This window comes from Erinaceus europaeus, chromosome 5, assembly GCF_950295315.1.
Source record: "Erinaceus europaeus chromosome 5, mEriEur2.1, whole genome shotgun sequence".
Lineage (NCBI taxonomy): Eukaryota > Metazoa > Chordata > Mammalia > Eulipotyphla > Erinaceidae > Erinaceus > Erinaceus europaeus.
Window position 1 is genome coordinate 63,443,748 of NC_080166.1, and position 23,355 is coordinate 63,467,102.

The window sequence follows — 23,355 nt, forward strand, 5'->3', positions numbered from 1 at the left end:
TGGGGCAGTTTCTAACATTGTTGTTTTACATTGAGGGCAAGGTCCTGAAGAAGCCCACTAGAGGGCTAATGATATTGTTCCGATAGAGATGACCAGTGATCTTGGAAAGAAGAATCTTTAGAGGTCTAGGTCCATCATATCTGTGGGATCTGTGGGAATCCTCGGACTCCTTGACTAGGTTAACAGTATATATTAGATGACAATTCAGACAAAAAGGGAGGATAATGAGTTGCTGATTACAAGGTTTCTGTTTTAATTTGGGGAACTGGGAAGAATTTCCATGTCAAGTAATTCACCAGTGTGTGCAAGGATCTATTTTTCCTCAAGATAACAGTATCCCTGTCTTATAAGAAACAAAGGTGTGTGTGTGTGTGTGTGTGTGTGTGTGTATGTGTGTGTTGAGTACTTCTTACCCCTGCTGTTGTGATCTTATGCTTCATTTCTCAAACATACTAAATCCCTATACCTCAGAACTTGACTTCTACCTATTGCATTTCCAGTGTCTTTAGAGCTCTTGGAATTAAATAGAATCTTTACTGAATGTATTGCTTAATATAATGAGTAATGATATGTAAAGTGCTGAAAATGTCTAAAATTAACTCAAGTGATTTTATTAAAAACATTACTGACAATGGTGTTTATTTTAACTTAAGATACTTTACATATCGTGCTCATAAAACCTTCAAAGAATGTATTAGAATCACATATATAGGAATGGCATACTGAAGGGAATAAAATTAAGCAGATTGCGTATGGTTATGTATCCAAAACAATATCAAGGCTGAAATTTAAGTAAATTCTATTAGATCCCATTCTGTTTTCATGCCGTTTTATTCCATGTCCATCAATACAAATAAGAGCTACTTTTATAAATCCATAACATTAGTATAATGTTTATAATGCTTAACATTATACTATGAATAGCCTTTCTGTGTATTTTCAAAATCATCTTACTGAGGGGTTAATAGTTTATAGTTCAAATGTGATTTCTCTGTAGCTGGCTTGGAATCTTTAGTGCTCAATGGGGCACATAAGACTTAAAGCTGAGTGTATAAACACAGAATACAAGTAAGAGTAATAATAGCTGTACTTAAACATGAATTTGAGACTACTTAATAAAATCCTAGGTCTCTATAGATCTTATTTATTACTGAGGGTTTTAAATATGGCTTTGTTTATCTTCAACTTGCTAGGCTTTTCTACTGATTTTTCAGTTCTAATGGGAATTAGTACTGATAACATTTCATAGTTTTGCCTTTTTTTTTTTTTTTTTTTACTTGGGAAATAATCTGTTTTAATGTTCTTGATCTTATTGCCTTTGGACCTAACATTTTCTCTCTGAATATCTGGAGCATGATTTTATTAAGTATTAATGTATTCTTTTAAGTTGTTTGAAATCACTTTTTTTAACTTTAAAAAAATAATTAATACAACATGTTTGCCTCCTTTCTCCTCTGTCTTCCTAGTTCCCAAGATTTAAAAAGTATATATTTTAAGTGGTTTAGTAAGTAGGTTAGCTAATACTTTTAAAAACCTAGTGCATAATCCATCCATCACTTACATTTGCTATGCCTGACACCCTTCATGCAAATATCTCAGAATGCTTTCCTGTTATTACAATGTAAGAGAAAAGACAATTAAATGGCAAGTTGCAATCAATAAGTCTAGACTTGAATTAATGTTAGCCAACTCTTTGTATCAATAAATATGAAAAGGGGAAGATAAAAAATAGTAAAAGCAAAGGTAAGCAAGCACATGATTATCCTTCAAAACCACGGAAGCCCATAGTTTGGGCGCATCTGATGTTTGCTTTGTGTGTCTTTTCCCATCCAACTGCAATTGTAAAAACATAAGAAAGTAGTTATTTTGTTTCTAGAATAATCCAATAGGAAAAAAGATCATTACTTTAACAGTTTCTTTAATCAGATAACTGGATATTTACAATTGTTAAAGAATGTCAATTTTACTTTTGTTTTAGCCAAGATATTTAAGTCTTTCCCTTTTGGAATGAGCAAAGAGAATCCTGGTGTCATACACATAATTTGGGAATGGGATGATAATTTTCATTAACCCTCTCTCTCTCTTTTTCTCCCTCTCTCTCTCTCTCTATATATATATATATATATATAACTAAATTATCCTCAAATATATTAGGTGGAATGTTTTCAGAGAAGTATAAAGTCATATTAAAAAAGATAGCAACTTCAAACTAGTGGATTTTTACCCAACTGGAATATATATATTTATATATATATATATAAAAGTTGGAACTTCAGACTAAGGAGACTACAGCTTTTCTCCTTCAAATTGATTAGAAACCATTCTTTATTACCTGCCAGTAGTGAGTAGATCCAGTATAAAACACTACTTACTAAAAGAACCATAAATGATATTTAACTTTTCATATGTTTTTCTTTCTTGAAAGGTAGTAGTACTGACTTGTTTTCATCTCTTAAAAATATACTTTTAAAATAAGGTTTATTTTTGTAGTAGCTCAGGCATCAAAAGAGACTACAACTTTAAAGCAATTTATTTTTGCCTGCAAATGCTAGTGGGCAAGGGGTAGAACATGAAAAACTGGACTTTGATCTGAAATCTAGATTACAACTGCACATACATGAAATAAATCATTTTGATTCAATAATCTTCAGTCACACAGAATCTACGTTCTGGCAGAAAATATAGCAAACATTGTTATTTGGTCTAAAACCCTCATTCTCCCTTTTCTCTGCATTCTTCATATTTCTTTTCTTTTTTCTTTTATAACTTCTGATTGTGAATTCACCTTTACCATACTGATGCTGTCTCACTGACACACTGATTCTGCCTCCCCAAATGTGACCTCAGGTCAGGGCTATAATGATTCTGTGATTGAACATAGGACCTTAGAGCCTTAGGGCATGAAAATCTTTTTGCATAACCATAAAGCTGTCTCCCTAGTACTTGAGATATTTTAATGAATATTTTCAGAATGTTCATATTTCAATTAGTCATCTGAACTACTTTCCAAATTCTTCAGATGAAAGAAAATAGATCGGGGGAGTAGATAGCATAATGGTTATGTAAAGAGACTCTCATGCCTGAATCTTTGAAGTTCAGAGTTCAATCACCCCCCCCCAATGCCACTCCCCCACCATCATAAACCAGATTGAGCAGTATTCTGTTTAAGAAAAAAAAAAAGAATAGATCATAGTGTTGTTTTCAAATTAGTAGTCCAGTTTAGTTCATCCTCTTGGGTTCGGCTTATTACATTTTTTTTCTGCTCTCTTTACCCCCAACCCCTTAATCTATCTCTCTCTCTCTCATTTCTTTCTTTCTTTTTGAAATGCTTTTGCAGCCTTTCTTTTAAATGAAATATGTAATGCTACACATTTGTGGTTGGAGGGAAAACTAGAAAACGAGAGGTCATTGTTGCTGTCTTCGAGAATATAGCATATCTGCGTATCTTTTTCTCAACCGGCGTAGAGTAGTTTTCAACTGGAGTATGTAGTCCAGTGTCACAGCAAGAGACCTTTATGAACATGAACTCTGGGCTAATATTCCAACCGGCTGAGCAATGATACTAGATTTCTGTAGTGTTGATTTTTTAAGAGTAGGTGCAAGCAGTAGGTATTTAATTTGCACAGATATTGATAGCACTTTGAAAATGGTAAACATTTATTTATATGTAGTAGTATTTAAAATCATGGCTTCAGTTGAAAGTATGGTCATTAATCAATTTTTCTGTGTGTGCTCTTTTTCTGCTATCTACACTGTCATACTTTCTTTTCATCACTTAATATTCTTTAATTAGAATTACTTTTCTCCTCTTTCCTTTACATTGTATTTATGTGCAGGGATAGCATAAATAAGGGTGAACCTAATATCAATAATATTTGGAGGGTATTTATTAAATACAAAACAGGAAATTATCTTCAATATTTACAGGAGAAATTTATTACATGTTTGTTGTAGTCATGCTTTAGGCATTATTTAATTATAGCAAAGGGTAGCTAAAAGATGTGTATATATTACCAATGAACATAATTTTTTTTTTACTATATAATGATTTTGGAAAGTAAGAACTAGATAATCTTTTCTTAAGAATGATATTAACTTAGTAATTTACTGGTAAAATAAAAACAAGTTTATAGATCTTTTTCCTATGTCATTAGGACTTTTCAATTTACTTTCTTTGTGGGGCATACATTTCTCATTTTAGAACAACACAGTAGACTATGTTTTCTAAACACATGAACCCTCTATTTGTATCTCCTTTCCACAGTAAAACAAACAGTTTTTATCATTATTTCTTTAAGCTTATTTGGATAATATTCTGTTATATAATTCCAAAGATATATAAAGAGGAATTAGCAAATAAAACTATAGCTTATGTATATAATTAGGTAATACAGTTAAAATATTGTGGATTTTCATCTTCCCACCATTTTATTCCCAGAAACTAGTACTTGGTGTCACATTTTGCTTTATTACATGATTATATACTTTCTACCACAAGGCCGGATTAATTATTTTTGAAATATTACTATTGAAAGGACAAAACTATAAAACTGTAAAGACTATTTTCTCTTTATTTACTTATCTATTTTTTAACCAAGCATGGTGTGTTGTTCATGGTTCAGGAAAAAAGTATATAAAGTTAAATGTTGTTTTTTTCTATTAGCAATTCCCTTTTGTCCATTTGCCTGTGTCTGTAATTCATAACAGTGGCAATGAAGAATCACTGAAGTTGAAAGCTAACTAAAGGGTAAGGGGATATGTAACATTATGTTTTGAATTAATTTTATGTAACAGGGCATTGTGACATTTGTATAAAAGTTCAAAGAGAAATGTAGGCTATGACTTCATTGAGAATTTATTTTTAAGACTTTTAGATAGTTCAGCAGAGAATTCAGGCTTGGAATTCAAAGGGCAGAACAAGACCTATTAAGTAATTCAGTCTATTCTATAAAGCCGAAGAGGAAGGATATGAAAATGTAATCATTCATTTTCTGAAAGCTAAGATGTAAGAATCAACTTAAAGATGACTAGGATATTAGTAATGGGACGATTCAATGGCTGCATTAAGTTGACAGTAATTGTCTGGCTTCTGTTATGAACTGAGGTTACTAAACAATATTGTGCTTATTCAGAGAAATCATAACCAATATCATTGAAACTGAAAACTACAATGCAATCTATTTTTTGCACTAAGGTAATACTACTCAAAGGACTCTATGATATGCTATTTTTTTGTCTTTTATTTCCATCCACACATTGATTTAGACTGAGGATAAACATAGTGATATCATCATTTTTTTCAACATTAAAAAAGAGATAAGAAAAAGAAGGCTTGGTTTTATATTTGCACATGAAGGCATGTATTCTTGAAAACATGGTTTGATTTTAAAAGGATTTAATCACCAAAGAAACAGTTTCATATATAGGAAAAGAAAGGGGTGGGGGGATGTTCTAGATCATGGTCTGTAGAACAATAAAAAAATTAATTATATAACTATAGAAAGTCATTCTGGAAAAAATTGAAATTAACAAATTATCACAAAAATTACCTAAATTGTAAATAAGTATACATTTTATTTGATTACTGGTAAACTATGAGGAAATGATACACTAGTTAGAGAGGATTCTAATGTTCTTAAAATATTTTTGATCATTTTTTTTTTTCCCTCCAGGGTTATTGCTGGGCTCGGTGCCTGCACCATGAATCCACTGCTCCTGGAGGCCATTTTCCCCCTTTTTGTTGCCCTAGTTGTTGCAGCCTCGTTGTGGTTATTATTGCCATTGTTGACGTTGCTTTGTTGTTGGATAGGACAGAGAGAAATGGAGAGAGGAGGGGAAGACAGAGAGAGAGGGGGTGCGAAAGATAGACACCTGCAGACCTGCTTCACCGCCTGTGAAGAGACTCCCCTGTAGGTGGGGAGCCGGGGCTCGAACCGGGATCCTTACGCCGGTCCCTGCGCATTGCGCCACGTGTGCTTAACCCACTGCGCCACCGCTTGACCCCCAATTTTTGATCATTTTTTTCCCATTACATGGTCAGAGTTTATATATGCATGTGTGGTGATCAATTGTGTGTGTGTATATACATATATATACATATACACACACACATATATATATATTCAATATATATATTCAATATATATATTGAATGAAAGAGTAAAAAGTGCTTAGGTTAAAAGGTGGGTAATTGCTAAGTTATACTATAGAAAAATCAATAAACCATTATAATAACCAGCCTGTATTTACACTTCTACCAGAAACTTTAAAATGGTATATATTTGACTAAACAATATTTTATTTGCTTTAGGTTTTCGTATAAATCAACAAATGTTAATTTTCCTGATTACAAAGGCTTATATATCTCTTTTGTCTCGAACATACTATAATAATGTTTTAAATAAGCTGTAACATCTCTGAGAGCAAGATTTAATCCACTCCTTTGATCTGTAAAATAACTGACCTTACAAGGTTTACTTTAAAAGCTTTTTTGAAAATGAATTATATTCATTTTAATTTTACTGTAAGACTTATGTTTGAATCTATAATTTTCAATAATCCCACACAAATCAGTCTTTGCCATGCTTATCTTACTTAAGCTTATTCAAACTAATTTTTTCTTTTACTTTCTTTATTGGGGAATTAATGGTTTACAATCAACAGTAAAATACAAATTTGTACATGTGTTATATTTCCCAATATTCAGACTAAATTTACTTTGAACATATTTAGGCACTAAGGAATAACCAGATCCACAATACAAAGTGAAAGCGCACATAAGCAGAGTTTCAATAACTTATGCTACTAATAAGTTAAACTAGTGAAGACATAATTCTTATAATCTAAATTATTCATAAATATATTCTGAAATTTTATTAGCATAGAGATTAAATTTTATTCCTAAGTAGCAATATGAAAACATAATTCAGATATGTTTAGTGAAGCTTATAGATTTAAATATATATGGTATTGATATATTATGTAGGCTACAGCTATCTAGGGTATTTAAAGACTTAGCTTAACATGTTGATAAGTAATTTAAATTTCAAACATAACTTGATTAAAAAATTGGACTATATATCTAATCAGCTTTCTGTGAATTCTTCTATTTAATCCAATAAAATATACATCTTTACATATGCAAACATATATATATTAATGCAGCATTATTTGTACAACAAATGCTGAAAATTAATTCAGTTATTATTAGAGTGTCTATAATATAACTTATGTTTATGCAGAAATGATTTACAGTAATGCCTTCCATGAAAAGATATAGACATATGTTTAATAATTAAAATATACAGAGACTTTAGAAACAAGTATATAAAAATTTTAGAAAGAAATTAATGTATCAGGGTTAGAAAAAATATGATTTAACATATAAATTGCCCTTTTCTATAAAAACAACTTAATTATCAAAATTTCTACATTATTTAATTTTCATTACTTTACCAATGTATTTTCCACACATGAAGTATCCAAAAGTATGGTTACATATATATATGTTTGTGTGTGTGAAAAAAAGTATAGTTCTTCAAAAAGTTAACTGTAGAATTACTAAATAGCAGTTTCAATTTGGGGTATGTAGCCAACATAGTTGAAAACAAGGAATTGAATAGATGTTTCCACACAAATATTTATAATACACTATTTAAAATCATCAAATGTTGAGGGAAAAAGCCCACTGTCTACCAATGGATTAGTAAAAAAAAAAAAAAATGTATATCAGCTTCAAAGAGGAATGGAATTGTGATACATAATATAGCATAAATTATCCTTGAAACTATTTTGCTAAATGAAATAAATCAAACATGAAAGAATAAATATTGTATGCTTTTACATATGTCAGGTCCGGAGAATAAGCAACTCTTAGAGAAGACAGTAGAATAGCTGTTGCCTAGGAATGTAGGTCTAGGGGGTGGGAGGAGGGTCAAAGACTGAAGAGAGAATAATAGATTTATTGTTCATTGAGTACAGAATTCCTGTTTGAAATGGTGAGAAGTTTCCAGAGATGAATTATGATTATTGCACAAAATTATAGGTTACTTAATGCTTCTGAATTTGTACTTAAAATGGTTAATAAATTCAAGTTATGTGCCACCTGCTCCCCCCCAAAAAAAATTCAAGTTATGTATATTTTACAATAATAAGCATTTTAAGAATATGTTCATTCTGTGTTTAGCTTCTTTTCTCTAGAAGATTCCAGGTAAAATCACAAGCAACATAATGCCCAGTAGATACTGCATTTTCAGTTAAAATTATTTTTTACTCAGATTCATTTACAGAATCATGGTAAATTAACATTTTTTAACATATGCTGGCTAGATTTATTGTCAGTTGGATGAATGATTTTGGCAGTGTATTACCTGAGGCAGTTGTTTGGACTATGCACCTTTAACATTTGTTTAGCCTATAATAAATGTTGTACAAATCAATCTTCTTGATATGGTATTATGAACAGCAACACTCTTATTTTTAATGAACTTCTTTGCCGATTTGGCTGCAGTACAAAAGAAAATTGGTTTTAAGGTACTTATTTGAAAAAAAAAGTATGATCTAAAATTATCTTAGTTTAATGTGTGTAAAGAATTGTCTTTTCTCTGGTTTTCTAAATTTTAAATTGAAGGGCATAAATCTAAACTTTCTTATTTTCAAATGACCCATTGTTCTCAATATGAAAGACTTTCTCATGCCATTATTATTTCATACTTTATGACTGTATGTTGAAAATTCACTATACTTCTTTAAAAAATCTGACATTTAAACTATTCTATGTAAGTACATCTGTACATATAGATGTATGTATTTATGTATGTACACATCTTTGTATTACTATATAGTTTATATTAATATTTACTACACAGCTCTCTTTTGATATATATGCTATTTAAAATACTATGCCTACATAATTTCCTTAGGTATGTAACTGTTATTTATAACAATGAATATAATAAATTATAATTTACTACCAAAAGTAGAGAATATAAAACTTTATTATTGTCTATCTAGGTGGATGTGCTACTAGTAGAACAATCTGAAGTTGAAGGTACACAATATATTAAGATAGATGCATTAGATCAAACAGAATTAAAATTTGACCTCTCGTAATTCTATAGTCCCCACTGTTATCAGTGAACCTTGTTGTTTATCACCCTTTGTCAATCACAGTCTTCAGAGGGAGATATTATTGACTGAGCTTCTTAGCTGTGATACTGACCCTTTCATCAGGTTGTTGCTTTTTTACTCCAATAAACTGTATGTCCTCACTACAAAGTCACAGAAGCAAGGTCATCTGGTGAATTTTCCAGCATGAAGTAAAATCTTCTCGGATTTGATCCCTTCTCTTAGTCGTTTAAAGCCTTTTGCCTCTATCAGAATAGAAACTAACTTATATTTTGCTTGAAAGCAATGAGTTTGTACCTTGCTTAATGCGAAATATCGCTTCCCTCATGCTTTTAAAACTTATCTGGCAGCATGTGGCTATTCTCACCATGTTCACGGGCCTTTGATGAAGTGTTTATCTGAGTATCCCGGAGAATACTAACTTGCTAAGTTCTCTGATATGTAAAGAAAGCCTTGGGAGCTGGGTGGTAGCGCAGCGGGTTAAGCATACATGACGCAAAGTGCAAGGACCAGTGTAAGAACCTGGTTCAAGCCCGGAGCTCCCCACCTACAGCGGGTCCCTTTGCAAGCAGTAAAACAGGTCTGCAGGTGTCTATCTTTCTCTCCTCCTTGTCTTCCCTTCCTCTCTCGATTTCTCTCTGTCCTATCCAACAAAAAAACCTGTTACAATAATAACAGTAACAATGAGTGCAACAACAAGGGCAACAAAATGGGAAAAATAGCTTCCAGGAGCAGTGAATTCATAGTGCAGGCACCAAGCCCCAACTATAACCCTGGAGGCAAAAACAAAAAACCCTCCTCTTCATTCAGTTTCACCAGAAACCAGCCTCATAAATTCTTATTCTTCCAACTTCTGATGCCACACCTTGGCTATCTCCTATAGCACTTTTCAGATAAAGTCCCTTTCTTTCCTTAATAGAGGCAGGTAAATTTAATTGTGCTTTGATTCTAGTTATCAGCCTAGTAACAAAAAGGAAAACTGTGCTCAGACACTGATATGTTGTTTTCTAGGGGAAAGGCATTTTCTGTGTTTTATTTAGTCAAACAAATAAAGGGGAGTTCCATTATTATAGGGAGAAGTGACCTCATCTATACGGTCAGATAATTCAAGGAAACCAAGATTTGGAAGATACATCAGCTTAGGTGTCTCCATTGTTTTAATTAGGGTTCTCTGACCCTGGCTTAGAAAATCTGTCCAAATAAATTTTTTTTAATTTACTTTGAAGTTCTTCAAAATCAGATTCAGAAAATGGGTCCTTTTTTTTTCTTTCTCTTTGGTTGCAGATAATAAGCATCTTTTTTTTTCTTTTTTAAAATATTTATTTATTTTCCCTTTTGTTGCCCTTGTTTATTTATTATTGTTGTGGTTATTATTGTTATTGTTATTGATGTCATCATTTTTGGATAGGACAGAGAGAAATGGAGAGAGGAGGGGAAGACAGAGTGGGAGAGAGAAAGATAGACACCTGCAGACCTGCTTCACTGCCTGCGAAGCGACTTCCCTGAAGGTGGGGAGCCGGGTGCTCGAACCGGGGTCCTTATGCTGGTCCTTGTGCTTTGAGCCATGTGCACTTAACCCACTGCTTTACTGCCGGACTCGCCATGAGCATCTTTTTATGTTATAACAATGAAACCCTTTGCTTAGTAATTTAACAATCAATCACTTACGCTGTTATTTTTTCTTTCCTACTAGCAGACTATTGTATTTTACCACTAGTGTAACTTTTACAGTGCATTTCCAGATTGTTCTGAGAAATACCCACCCTCTGCTATAATAAGGAAGGAATTGGCATGTGATTTGTGGGCTCTACAACTCCATTTTAAGGTTGTTCATCTTAAACTTCTTTTGTCAACAAACTTACATTTTAACCCTACTGGAAAAAGAACCTGGATATGGACTGATGTCCAAAAACTGTTAGAGTACTGCTGGGAAATTGTGCCAATGCAGTAACATAGGCCATGTTGTCCCCTCAGGCTACTGCTAGTTCCCTGGAAAGTTGGGACATTCTCAGAGTGCCTGTTCAGCCATGTTGTGCCCTCAGGACATTGTCTATATCCCCGTGATATCTGGAGTGTTCTGGTTATTCCTCCCCCCTCCCATTCTCACGAGAGTTATCATCCTATCCTGGAGTGCTATGGTTTCTCCTCCCCCTTCCCATTCTCGCGAAAGCTACTCCTATAAAAACCCTTTTGTTTTCCGCACCTCGCTCTCTTTTGCCGGCGCTCCACTCTGGTGTTCAGACGCAGGAAAGGTTACTGCGTGAGGCGGCCATTTTCTCTACCTCCACGTGGCCCAACCTGCTTTTCTAACACCCAACTCTGAGGTGCCAGTGCGAATAAAGATTTGTGTTTCCTCTTCGCTCCAGACCCTCTCTCTCTCTTCTCTGCGGCCCGCGCACTACAACATCTGGCTCTACAACACCTCATTTCTCAACTATTTCCCCTTTTTGACTAAGTGGATTATTTTATAGGGTTGTATTTTCACTGGGTGAACATGTTCCCCCTGGGGAAGGATAAAGCATTGGGAGAATCTCCTATCGTTAGCCAAGGGCAGTTTTTCCAAGTGGTTTATAGCTGAGGGGTTCCAACTGATAAACATGCCTGGTGGCTGGAGGAAAAGGCCTTTGGTCAACATTTTGGTGTCACACCAAAATTTACCAGTGCACCTTGAATTTTCAAGTCAGTTACTAATGAAATGTTTAGTTAAATAATAACCATAAAGCCAGGAGGTGGCACACCTGGTTAACCATACACATTACAGTGAGCAAGGACCCAGGCTTAAGCCCCGGCCCCCACGTGCAGAGGGAAAGCTTCATGAGTGGTGAAGCAGTGCTACAGGTGTCTCTCTGTCTCGCTCACTCACTGTCCCCCACTCTCAATCTCTGTCTCTGTAATAATAATAATAAAATAGAATAGTCATGCCACAGAACTTGGTGGGCTAGATTAGAATAAATGTTTGAATAGTGTCCTGAATAGTTAATAAACTAGGTAGTTGTCCTTGAATAGTTAATAAACTAGGTAGTTGTTTGTGTATAGAGCAATCCTAAGTAATCAGTGTATGAGGTTTGCCATTGTTCTTGGTAAGGAGGGTTAGTAGCAAATTATTTTGTCCTTGGCGGCTTGGCGGTGGACACCTGGTTGAACACAGGAGTTCAAACTCTTGTTCCTTACATATAGGGGAAAAGTTTCAGGAGTGCTCAAGCATTGCTACAAGTATCTCTTTTTCTCTCTCCCCATTTACTCTCTGTATCTATCAAATAGATAAATAGTGAGTAAAATTATTCCATCCTTCAGCCTGTATCTAAGCATGCCTGACTACAATCCAATTGTCAGAAAGCACTTTCAAGCATGGCAGTTTTCTGTGCACACATCTATTGATTTATATCAATGTCTTAGAACTTGTAATTCGTACAATTATAGGGTAGAGAAGAAAAACCATTCAATCTTACAATGGAGTGCAGACATTACCTTATACAAGATCATAAAGCAAGAGATAAGACAAAAGATGTATCCCTCTGTATTTCCTTAAGTAATAATAGCTTTCGAAGAATGGATGGGGAAACAAATTCTTAAGTAGCATAAATATATCAAAAGGAGTTTACGTGGCTATGCATTTATATGTTTATGTATATGCATTCTAACTATATATATATACATATATATTTCAAAATTTTTTTATTTATTAATGAGAAACATAGGAAGAGAGAAGAAAGAGCCAGATATCACTCTAGTACATGTACTGCTGGGGATTGAACTTAGGACCTCGTGCTTGAGAGCTTGATGCTTTATCCACTATGCCACCTCCCGGACCACTGTATATATGTTTAACTATATAAGTATGTCTAAGCAGACACATGCATACACACCAATATATTTTATGTATTATTAACATTGAGGACAAACTGGAATCTATTAATATACAATTTGTTCATTTTTATATGCTTATTGATCATTATTGTTCTTGAGAGTATAAATTATTTTAGTTATAATGACTTTTTAAACATTTTACTAGTAGTTTAATATTGATTCACAATATTGTGAAATAATTGTATGATTGCACATCATTCCCACCAGCAGAGTTTTGTGTCCCCATTCCTTCAACTAGAAATGACAGTAATTCTCCCAAGACCACAGATATGGGTTGGCTATTACTTCTCTCTCTCCCTCTTCCTTTCCCTCTCTATCTCTCTCCTTCTCTCTCTCCATTTATATATATATTTCTTATGGTCCTGCCATCTCTTCCTACACCAATTCTTACTTTCAAGTGTTCTTCCTTTTCTTCTCTTATCTCTCTGGATCCTGATGGAATTGTGACTCAGAGCCCACTGGTCATCTTCCCCTTTCATTTCTCCTTCTTTAGGAGTATGGACCAAAGTTCTTTTTGGGGTACAGAAGGTGAGAATTATGACTTCTGTAATTGCTCCTCCACTGGACATGGGTGTTGGCAGGTCTATCCATACCCCTACCTTATTTATTTATTTTTTTTAATCTTTAGTGGAGTAGGACTCTGGAAAGGTGAGGTTCTGGGACACCTTGGTGAGTTCATCTACCCAGAGAAGTCAGAATGAAATCATATTAGCATCTGCAACTTGGTTTATGTACCTTAGTTTCTGAAGAAACCCTGGTTGTATTTTGTTGAGTTTTCAGATAATTTTTCTTTGCGTTTTCTATCTGAAAAGGCTCCTATTCCATAGCCACTTTTTTTTCTTTCTTTTTTGGATCGGCCAGCAGCTTTACTGAAGCAAGGCAGAACCTCAAGCATCAGCTTCAGGTTCAGAGCATCTGAGGTCCTGCAGTTGGGACAGCTATAACTATCTTGAGACAGTCACATATATGACTGATCTATGAAGATCACAGTCACATATTATAATGACGTTTTAAAAATTATCTTTATTTATTGGATATAGACAGCCAAAATGGAGAAGGGAGGGAGAGATAATGAGAGAGATAGTGAGTGCTTCACCACTTACAAAGCTTTCCTTCTGCAGGTGGGGAACAGGGGCTTAAACCTGGGTTCTTGGACATTGTAATCAGATGTGCCACCACCCAGCCTCAAATGACGTTTTCTCTATTCTTTCTCTTTCCGTATTTCCTCCCTCCCTCCCTTCCCCCGTCTCTCTTTTCTTTCCTTCCTTCCTTCCTTCCTTCCTTCCTTCCTTCCTTCCTTCCTTCCTTCCTTCTTCCTTCCATCCTTCTTTCTTTTAGAGAAAGAGCATAGCATCAAAACTCTTCAGTGCAGTGAGGGCCAAGCTCAAATCTGATCACATACATGGCAAAACAGCTCATTATCTAAGTGATCTATTTTGATAGCCCTCAATGTATTTCTTAAGGAATTGATATAATAAGTCGAAAATGATACAGTTATCATATTTCCACCATTGGGAATCTATTTTTCTATGAAGACAGGCGTTTGATTAGCATTAAATGATGACGATAGTTGAACACAATGCTTTTTCTAGCTTACTTTATCAGTTTCCCTAAAATGATTGTATTTTCTCTTAAATTTTAATGAAGTCTAAGATTCTTTTTCAGCATTCTCCATTACCCTTTATATTTTATATCTGTTTGGGGAAGCATGTAATAAAAGTAGTCTTATGGGCATGTGAGTCTGAGAGAAATACTGGTTTCATTTGGAACAAAATAAGTATTTTGCCTGAGGAATACAAGTGGATGATAATTGTAAGTTTTAAAATATAATGCATTTCAGATTAACATAATTTAGAGCCATGTTAGGCAAGGGTTATTGACATATGATAAAGTAATAGATATTTTTTATCAGTGTCAGTTACAGAGGGTATTTTAAGGCAATTTTTTATTGGGGGATTTAATGGTTTATAGTAAAAACAGTTGTTGGTACATATATAAAACTTTTCACTTTTCTGCAAAGCACTGACACCCTCATCCTAAGTCCTCTTCCATCATCATGCACCAGGACAGAAAGCACCCCTCCCTATACTACCCCCAAATTGTTTACTTTGGTGCACAGACCAAACCCAGTCAATGTTCTGCTTTGTGGTTTCCTTTCCTTTTCTTATTTCTCAACTTCTGTCCATGAATGAGATTATTCCATATTCACACTTCTCTTTCTGGCTTATCTCACTTTACATAATTCTTTCATGCTCCTTCCAAGATGAGATGATGAAGGTGCATATATCATTTATTATTTTTTTTAGAAAATGGAAATATTGACAAGACCATAGGATAAGAGGAGCACAATTCCACACAATTTCCACAGCCAGAACTCTGTATTCCATCCCCTCCACTGAAAGCTTTCCTATTCTTTATCCCTCTGGGAGTATGGACCCAGGGTCATTATGGGGTGCCTAAGGTGGGAAGATCTGGCTTCTGTAATTGTTTCTGTGCTGAACATGGGCATTGGCAGGTCGATCCATACTCCCAGATTGTCTCTCTCTTTCCCTAGTGGGACAGAGGTCTGGGGAGGCAGAACTCCAGGACACATTGGTGGGGTCATCTGCCCAGGGAAGTCCAGTTGGCATCATGGTAGCATCTGGAACCTGGTGGTTGAAAAAAAGAGTTAAGATATAAAGCAGAACAAATTGTTGACTAATCATGAACTTAAAGGCAAGAATATTGCAGATGACGATCAGGGGTGTCTGTTTTGGAAAAATCTAGTAGGTCTACTTTTTGTATATTCCAAGGGGCCCATGACTTTACTAGTTTTTGCCTGAATCTGACAGCTAGTATGCTGGTGGACCCAAGGTATTGTCTGAGGAGATGGTGTCATAGTTGGAAGATGGACTAGAAAGCTGTATCAGGGAAGTAGCTTCCAAATATGGGGAAAGTATATAAATATTGTTAACTGTAAAACCCATCTATTTGATCTGGGGCCCATAGTCACCACAGGAGCCTATGTAACCTCTGAATCCCTGTAGGTCTGAGCTCACACTCTGTGGTCATGTCTAGGAACATTCAGGCTTCATTAATTTCAGGACTCATCTTCCTCGGGTAGTAGGTAGAGTATTTTATCCAACTTCCCTTTGGAGAATGAAACAGTTCCTACCATTGTTGATTTACATTGAGGACAAGGCCCTCTGGGGGCCCACAAAGAAGTCCATTATGTTGTTCCTGATGGAGATTACCAATGCCAGTGGAGAGAGGGATCTCTTAGAGGTACTATCATGCCTGTGTGGGAAGCCCAGGACTCCCTGACTAGGGCCCCAGCTGATGGGGTGGCCTGGTAGATACCAAAGAGCTATCATTAAAGTATTCCAGTCTCTTGCCCCTACTGAGCTTTTGTAGTTCTTACTTTGTCTGACCATATTGGCTTTGGAGTGATTGAGGGAAATTAATAGGAAGTAGGTGAGGAGGGTATCTAGGTCTAAGTAGAAACTATTTGATTAAGTACTTTATGGTATCTTTTTTAGGTTTTTCTACTTGCTTGCTGCATTGTCTTCTTAAACCCTAAGAGAGCAGGAACCTTCCCCATTCTCTACAAAACTCATATTTCTCCAAGTCCTGCAACATCTGGGGTGGGGCTTACTTTCCTGCATGCTTCTCTTAATTCATACCAATTGATACTGCTTCTACTGATCCTAACCTAATCAGTGCAACCAGTACCACCTCGACATATTTCACTTGGGACTCTTTCCAGAGATGGCAGGCATGGAATGTCAACCATCCAGCTTTATTACTCTGATGAGACCTTTCCTAACACATAGGACTCCTTAATTCCATTTCAGGTGGTGCACTTCCTAGCAAAGCCACAAAACTAAGATACAGACGAGGGCCCATGAGATAGGGCATATGTACACATGTATCCATAAGTTAGGGGAAAATATACCTTAAAGCGAAAGTGCACAATAGTTTGCAGTGAGTCAATAAACGCAGAATCTATCATTCTTAATAGCTGAGTAATATTTATGTTGATCGTTCTCATAGCCATTCATCTGTTGATAGGCACCAAGACTTCTTCCAGATTTTGTCTATTACAAATTTTGCTGATGTGAACATAGGTATACACAGATCGTTTTGCATGGGTGTGTTTGGTTCCTTAGAATATATTCCCAGAAGTGGAATTGCAGGGCCATAGGGTAGATCTATTTCTAGCTCTCTGAGAGTTCTCTAGATTGCTCTCCAGAGGGGATGCACTGTCTGTCTTTCTCGCCCTTTAACTGTCCCTTTCTCCTCTCAATTCCTCTCTGTATTACTGAATAAAAAGGAAAATAAAGGAAAAGAAATGGGCACCAAAAGTAGTGGATTTGTAATGCTGGCACCAAGCCACAGTAATAACCCTGGACACACAAAAAAAGAAGAAGGAGGAGGAGGAGAAGGAGGAGTAGAAGGAGGAGGAGGAGGAGGAGGAGGAGAAGGAGAAGAAAAGACAGATGGCACAGTGTAGGGAGATGGATCAGACAACCCAACCCAACCATATCTTGTCTGCAGGTATACCATGTAGCTCAGTAGGACAAACACAGACTCAAACTGAAAGAATAAAAAAAATATCATACAAGCTAATGGACCACAATAATAATAATGAAAATATGTAAAGGCAGGAACAGTTATTCTCATATCTGTCACAATAGACTTTAAAATAAATAAGATAATAGAAGCACCACATGTGACTTAGTAATACAATTGTCTGTTTCCTCTCATAGTTTACTGCGTAAATATATTTAAAGACATAACCATTAATATGCACAATTTATCTATATATGAAAATGAAAAGACAAAATAAGCCACAGAATACAAATCATGTATCTGGTAAAGCATTTGTATCTAAAATCTACTTTGCTCATTATGTTAATTATTCATTGTCTTGATTATTATTATTTTACAAGAATATGTTTTCAAATACAACATCCTAGCTTATGTAACTATAATCATATTTTTAAAAAAATAGTATTGGTTATGTTTGGTCCTTTGCATTTGGATACCCATTTTAGAATAGGGTTGTGAAGTTCTACAAAATTACTATTGAAAACTGATAAATATTGTAGTGAATTTATAGATTAATTGGGTAGATAACAATCATATTAAAAAATTAACCCTCCAATCTATGATCATGGCATGGCCCTTTATTTCTTTATATACTTACTTTTTCTCAATAATGCTTTGATGCTTGTTTGTTTTTAAATCTTTATTTATTTCCTTTTTTTGTGTTTTATTGTTGTAGTTATTATTTTTGTTGTTACTGGTGTCATTGTTGTTGAATATAATAGAGACAAATGGAGAGAGGAAGGGAAGACAGAGAGAGGAGAGAAAGACAGACACCTGCAGACTTGCTTCACCGCTTGTGAAGTGACTTCCCTGCAGGTTGGGAGCTGGAGGATGGAACCAGGATCCTTATGCTGGTCCTTGTGCTTGTGCCACGTGCACTTAACCTGCTGTGCTACCTCCTGACTCCCTGCTTTGATGTTTCTAAGATACATATCTTGTGCTCTTTTTGTTAAATTTATTCCAAGTACCTCTGATGCTTTTATAAATGAACATTCTCCTAATTTTATGTTAATTTGTTGGTTGCTAGCATGTAGCCATTTCATCTTTAGACATAGGAGTAGCTAATAAGCATATGAAAAATGCTCAACATCTTTAATCATTAGGGAAATGCAGATTACAACCAAAGTAAGATGCCGTTACACACCTAATAAAATGGCTCTAATTGACAACTGGTACCAGGTGTTGTCAAAGATGTGAAGAAAACACTGGGAACAGGAAATAATGGCATCCACTCTGAAAAGCAGTTTGCCCTTTTCTGAAAAAGTTATATTGGTAAGCAATATGGAGCCTAATAAGTTTTCTCTCAGGTATCAAAAGAAACATCTGGCCACACAAACCATTGACTATTGATATTGTTGCAGCGTCATTCAGGGTGTTCTAAACTAGGAAACAATCTGAATGTCTAACAACTGGCAAATTGATAAACAAAAGTGGCATGTAATTAAGAATGGTAAGGCACAGAAGAAATTTTAAAGAGAACAGTGGAAGCAAAACTATATAATTAATAATTTATTGTATATGAAAATACTACAAAAGGCAAGTTGCATAGAAGTCAAAACAAAATATTTGTATGAGTTTGGGAGTGTGCAGAGTGATTAACAGCAAACAGCAGAGTGAAATTTTCAGTATGAAAGAAATACACTAAGATTAGATTATGGTCATAGTTGTGCAATGTTACACATTTACCAGAAATCAATAAAGTAGTTACAAGGGAAAAAAATTATGGTATGTGCAGATTGTTAAAACACCTCCCCCCCCCCCAGCAAATTTATCACAATGCTTGATTCTTTGTGGGCATTTTGATGTATGTTTTGAAGTCTGCTTTATTCTTGCTCCCTGTTGACTGAGCTGAACCAAAGGTAGAGGATATCTGGAAAGAAGAGCAGCAAACTCAGAAATTTCCTGGGAACAGTTAGACTTCTCAAACATGAACTCCTCTCTTATGTCTGATAGTTGTTTTCCTGAAAATTCTGTCACAGTATGAGGATCACTGGAGGAGTAGGCAATTTGTTACTCAGTTCTTCAGTGTTTTCTTCCTAGTTGGGAAACGTTCTCATTCAAAACTCTTCCTTCTTCCAATTCTATTTGGCAGAGATGTTATTTTTATTTTTCACTTCAAAATCTGTTAGAAGTGAATGTATTCAGGCCTACAAAGCTACTGCTCACAATTCTTTTTTTTTTAATTTTTTATATATAAGAAGGAAACATTGACAAAACCATAGGATAAGAGGGGTACAACTTCACTCACTTCCCACCACCAGACCTCTGTATACCATCCCCTCCCCTGATAGCTTTCCTGTTCTTTAACCCTCTGGGAGTACAGACCTAAGATCATTGTGGGGTACAGAAAGTGGAAGGTCTGGCTTCTGTAATTGCTTCCCCGCTGAACATGGGCTTTGACAGGTCAATCAATACTCCCAACCTGTCTCTCTCTTTCCCTAGTGAGGAAGGGCTCTGGGGAAGCAGAGCTCCAAGGCACACTGGTGGGGTTGTCTGTCCGGGGAAGTCTGGTCACATCCTCCTAGCATCTGGAACCTGGTGACTGAAAAGAGAGTTAACATACAAAGCCAAACAAATTGTTGAACTATCCTGGACCTAAAGCCTGGAATAGTGCAGATGAATTGTTGGGGGGGTCCTCCATTTTGTCAATAGCTAGTAGGTATATTTTAGTTATATTTTAAAGGGCCTGTACCTATACTAGTGGTTTATCTACTTATTTATTTATGTATTTATTTTAATTTTATTTTTTGCCTGAGTCTGAAATCTGATATGCAGGTGGATGCAAGTTATTGTATGGGAAAAGGACCAGAAAGCTGGATCATGGAAGAGAGTAGTTCCCTAATATGGGAAACGTGTATAAATATTGTTGACTATAAACCCCATCAATTTGATGTGCACTGGGGCCCATAATTAGCTCAGGAACCTGCGTGACCTCTGCATCCCTATAGATCTGAGCTCCCATTCTGTGGTCCTGAGTAGGAACATTCCATGCTGCCCCAGTATCAACCCATCTTCCTCAGGAGTAGCATTCAGTATGTTGTCTAGTCTCCCTTCGGAGGATGGAATATTCTCTACCATTGTTGATCCAAGTTGAGGGCAAGGTCCTATGGGGGCCCACAAAGGGGTCTATTTTGTTGTTCCTGATAGAAATGACTGGTATCAATGGAGAGAGAGATTTATTCGAGTTCTAGGTCCATCATGTCTGTTTGGGAATCTCAGGACTCCCCGATTAGGACCCTGGCTCATGGAATGGCCTGATAGTGAATAAAGAGTCATCGTTAAAGTATGCCAGTCTCTTGCCCTTATTCAGCTTTTGCAGTCCTTGCTTTGATAAGCTTAGCTTTGGAGTGAGTGAGAGAACTGTAATAGGAAGTAGGTGAGGAGGGTATCTAAGTCTAAGTAGACGCTATTTCATTATGAACTTGATACTGACTCACTGTAGACTATTGTGTACTTTTGCTTTCAGGTATATATTTTGCCCTAATTTATGGATACATGTGAACATATGCTCTATCTAACGGGACCTGGCCTATATCTAGGTTTTGGGAGTTTGTTAAGAAGTGAACCTCCTGGAATGGAATTAGAGAATACCATGGAAGGAAAGGTCTCATCCGAGTGATGAGGGTGAAGGGTTGGCATTCCATACCTAAAGTTTCTGTAAGTCTGAGGTGAAGCTTGCTGAGATGGTACTCGTTGCATTGATTACGTTGGAATTGGAAGACGCAATATCAGTTGGTATGACTTGAGAGAAGCATGCAGGGACTAGTGCTGTTCACAATTGTTGCTTTTTTTATTTAAATTATTTTTACATTTATTTATTTATTTACCCTTTTGTTGTTCTTGTTGTTTAACATTATTGTGGTTATTGATGTCATTGGATAGGACAGAGAGAAATGGAGAGAGGAGGGAAAGACAGAGGGGGGAGAGAAAGACAGACACCTGCAGACCTGCTTCACCGCCTGTGAAGTGACTCCCCTGCAGGTGGGGGGAGGCGGGGGCTCAAGCTGGGATCCTTAAGCAGGTACTTGCGCTTTTCGCCATGTGAGCTTAAACCACTGCACCATCACCTGACTCGCTCACAATTCTTAATACACGTGCTAGTTTTATTCACTTAAGCATAAATGTTCTTGTCATCTCCTTAAACATGTTGTGGTACCTTTATGTAGTAGTAGTAGTAGTAGTTGTTGTTGTTGTTCTTCTTATATTATATTTCTAGGGGATAATACTTTATTTTTTTCTAAATTGTAAAATCCTGTTAAAGACGTTCTAATTTGAAATAATGAACTTGTTTCTATTTTTGTATCATAGAGTCTTAGAATGCCTGGGTATGACTAAGTCTTATTGGAGAAATTTTCTTCAAAATTTTATGATAGGCTTGAGAGATAGTAGAATGATTATGCAAAAAGATTTTCATGCCTAAGGCCCCATTTTCCCAGGCTTTATCCATGAAACCACCATCAATCAGGGCTAAGGAGTGCTCTGGTTAAAAATAAATTAAATAGGGAGTCTGGCGGTAGCACAACAGGTTAAGTGCACATGGCACAAAGCACAAGGACCAGCTTAAGGATCCTGGTTGGAACCCCAGGCTCCCCACCTGCAGGGGAGTCACTTCACAGGCGGTGAAGCAGGTCTGCAGGTGTCTATCTTTCTCTCCCCCTCTCTGTGTTCCCCTCCTCTCTCCATTTCTTTCTATCCTATCTAACAACGATGACATGAACAATAACAACAATAACTACAACAAAAACAAGGACAACAAAAGGGAAAGTAAATATAAAAATAAATAAATTAAATAATACATAAATATAAACAATAAATTTAAAACATTGATTTCTGACTGGTTTTAAGGCTATTTTAATACTAATATTACTATTTCATTGTACCCAGGGGGGCTGGAGAGACCATTAAGTTATGCAAAAGACTTTCATGCCTGTGGCTTGAGGTCTCAGGTTCAATCCCCAGCACCACTATGATAAGGAACTGAGCAGTGTTTTGGTTTCTCTCTTTTTCTTTCTCTATCATTAAAGTAAATAAAGAAAAATAAAAGTGAGGAGAAAGAAAGAAAGGGAAGGAAGAAAGGAATAAGAAAGAAAAAAAAAGTTTACCCATCGTTCCAAATTTTAGAGATATATTTCGGTTTATACACACACACACACACACACACACACACACAGACACACACAGACACACACACATTTTTTTGCCACTAGGGTTATCACTGGGCCTCACTGCATGCACTACAAATCCACTGTTCCCTGCAGCCATTTTTCCGTTTTCTTTTCTTTTTTCTTTTTTTCTTTCTATTTTCATTTGAACAGGACAAAGAGAAATTGAGAGGGGAAGGGAAATAGAGAGGGAGAGAAAAAGAAAGACACCTGCAGTCCTACTTCACTGCTCATGAAATAGTCCCCCTGCAGTTGGGGAGCAGAGGCTGGAACCCATGTCCTTGTACATGGTGATGTGTGTGTGCATAATCGAGTGTGCCACTGGCCAGACACCTAAAGATATATATATTTGTATTAGATGAACATAATAGGAAATATGATGTCTATAGTGTAAGTGTAGTATGTGACAGATATTTTTTTTTCCTTAAACGTCACACATGGTAATAGGAAATTTTAGGATATTCCAATTCCAATTTCTCATCTCTTTATTTTTAGTTTTTCATGAGAAAAAAATGGAAACTTATAAATGAGTGTTCCTTAATTTGAAAGAAATAAGAAAATTTGATTTAAACTTAAGTAAATTTATTGCCAAAAAAAACCCCAAAAACGA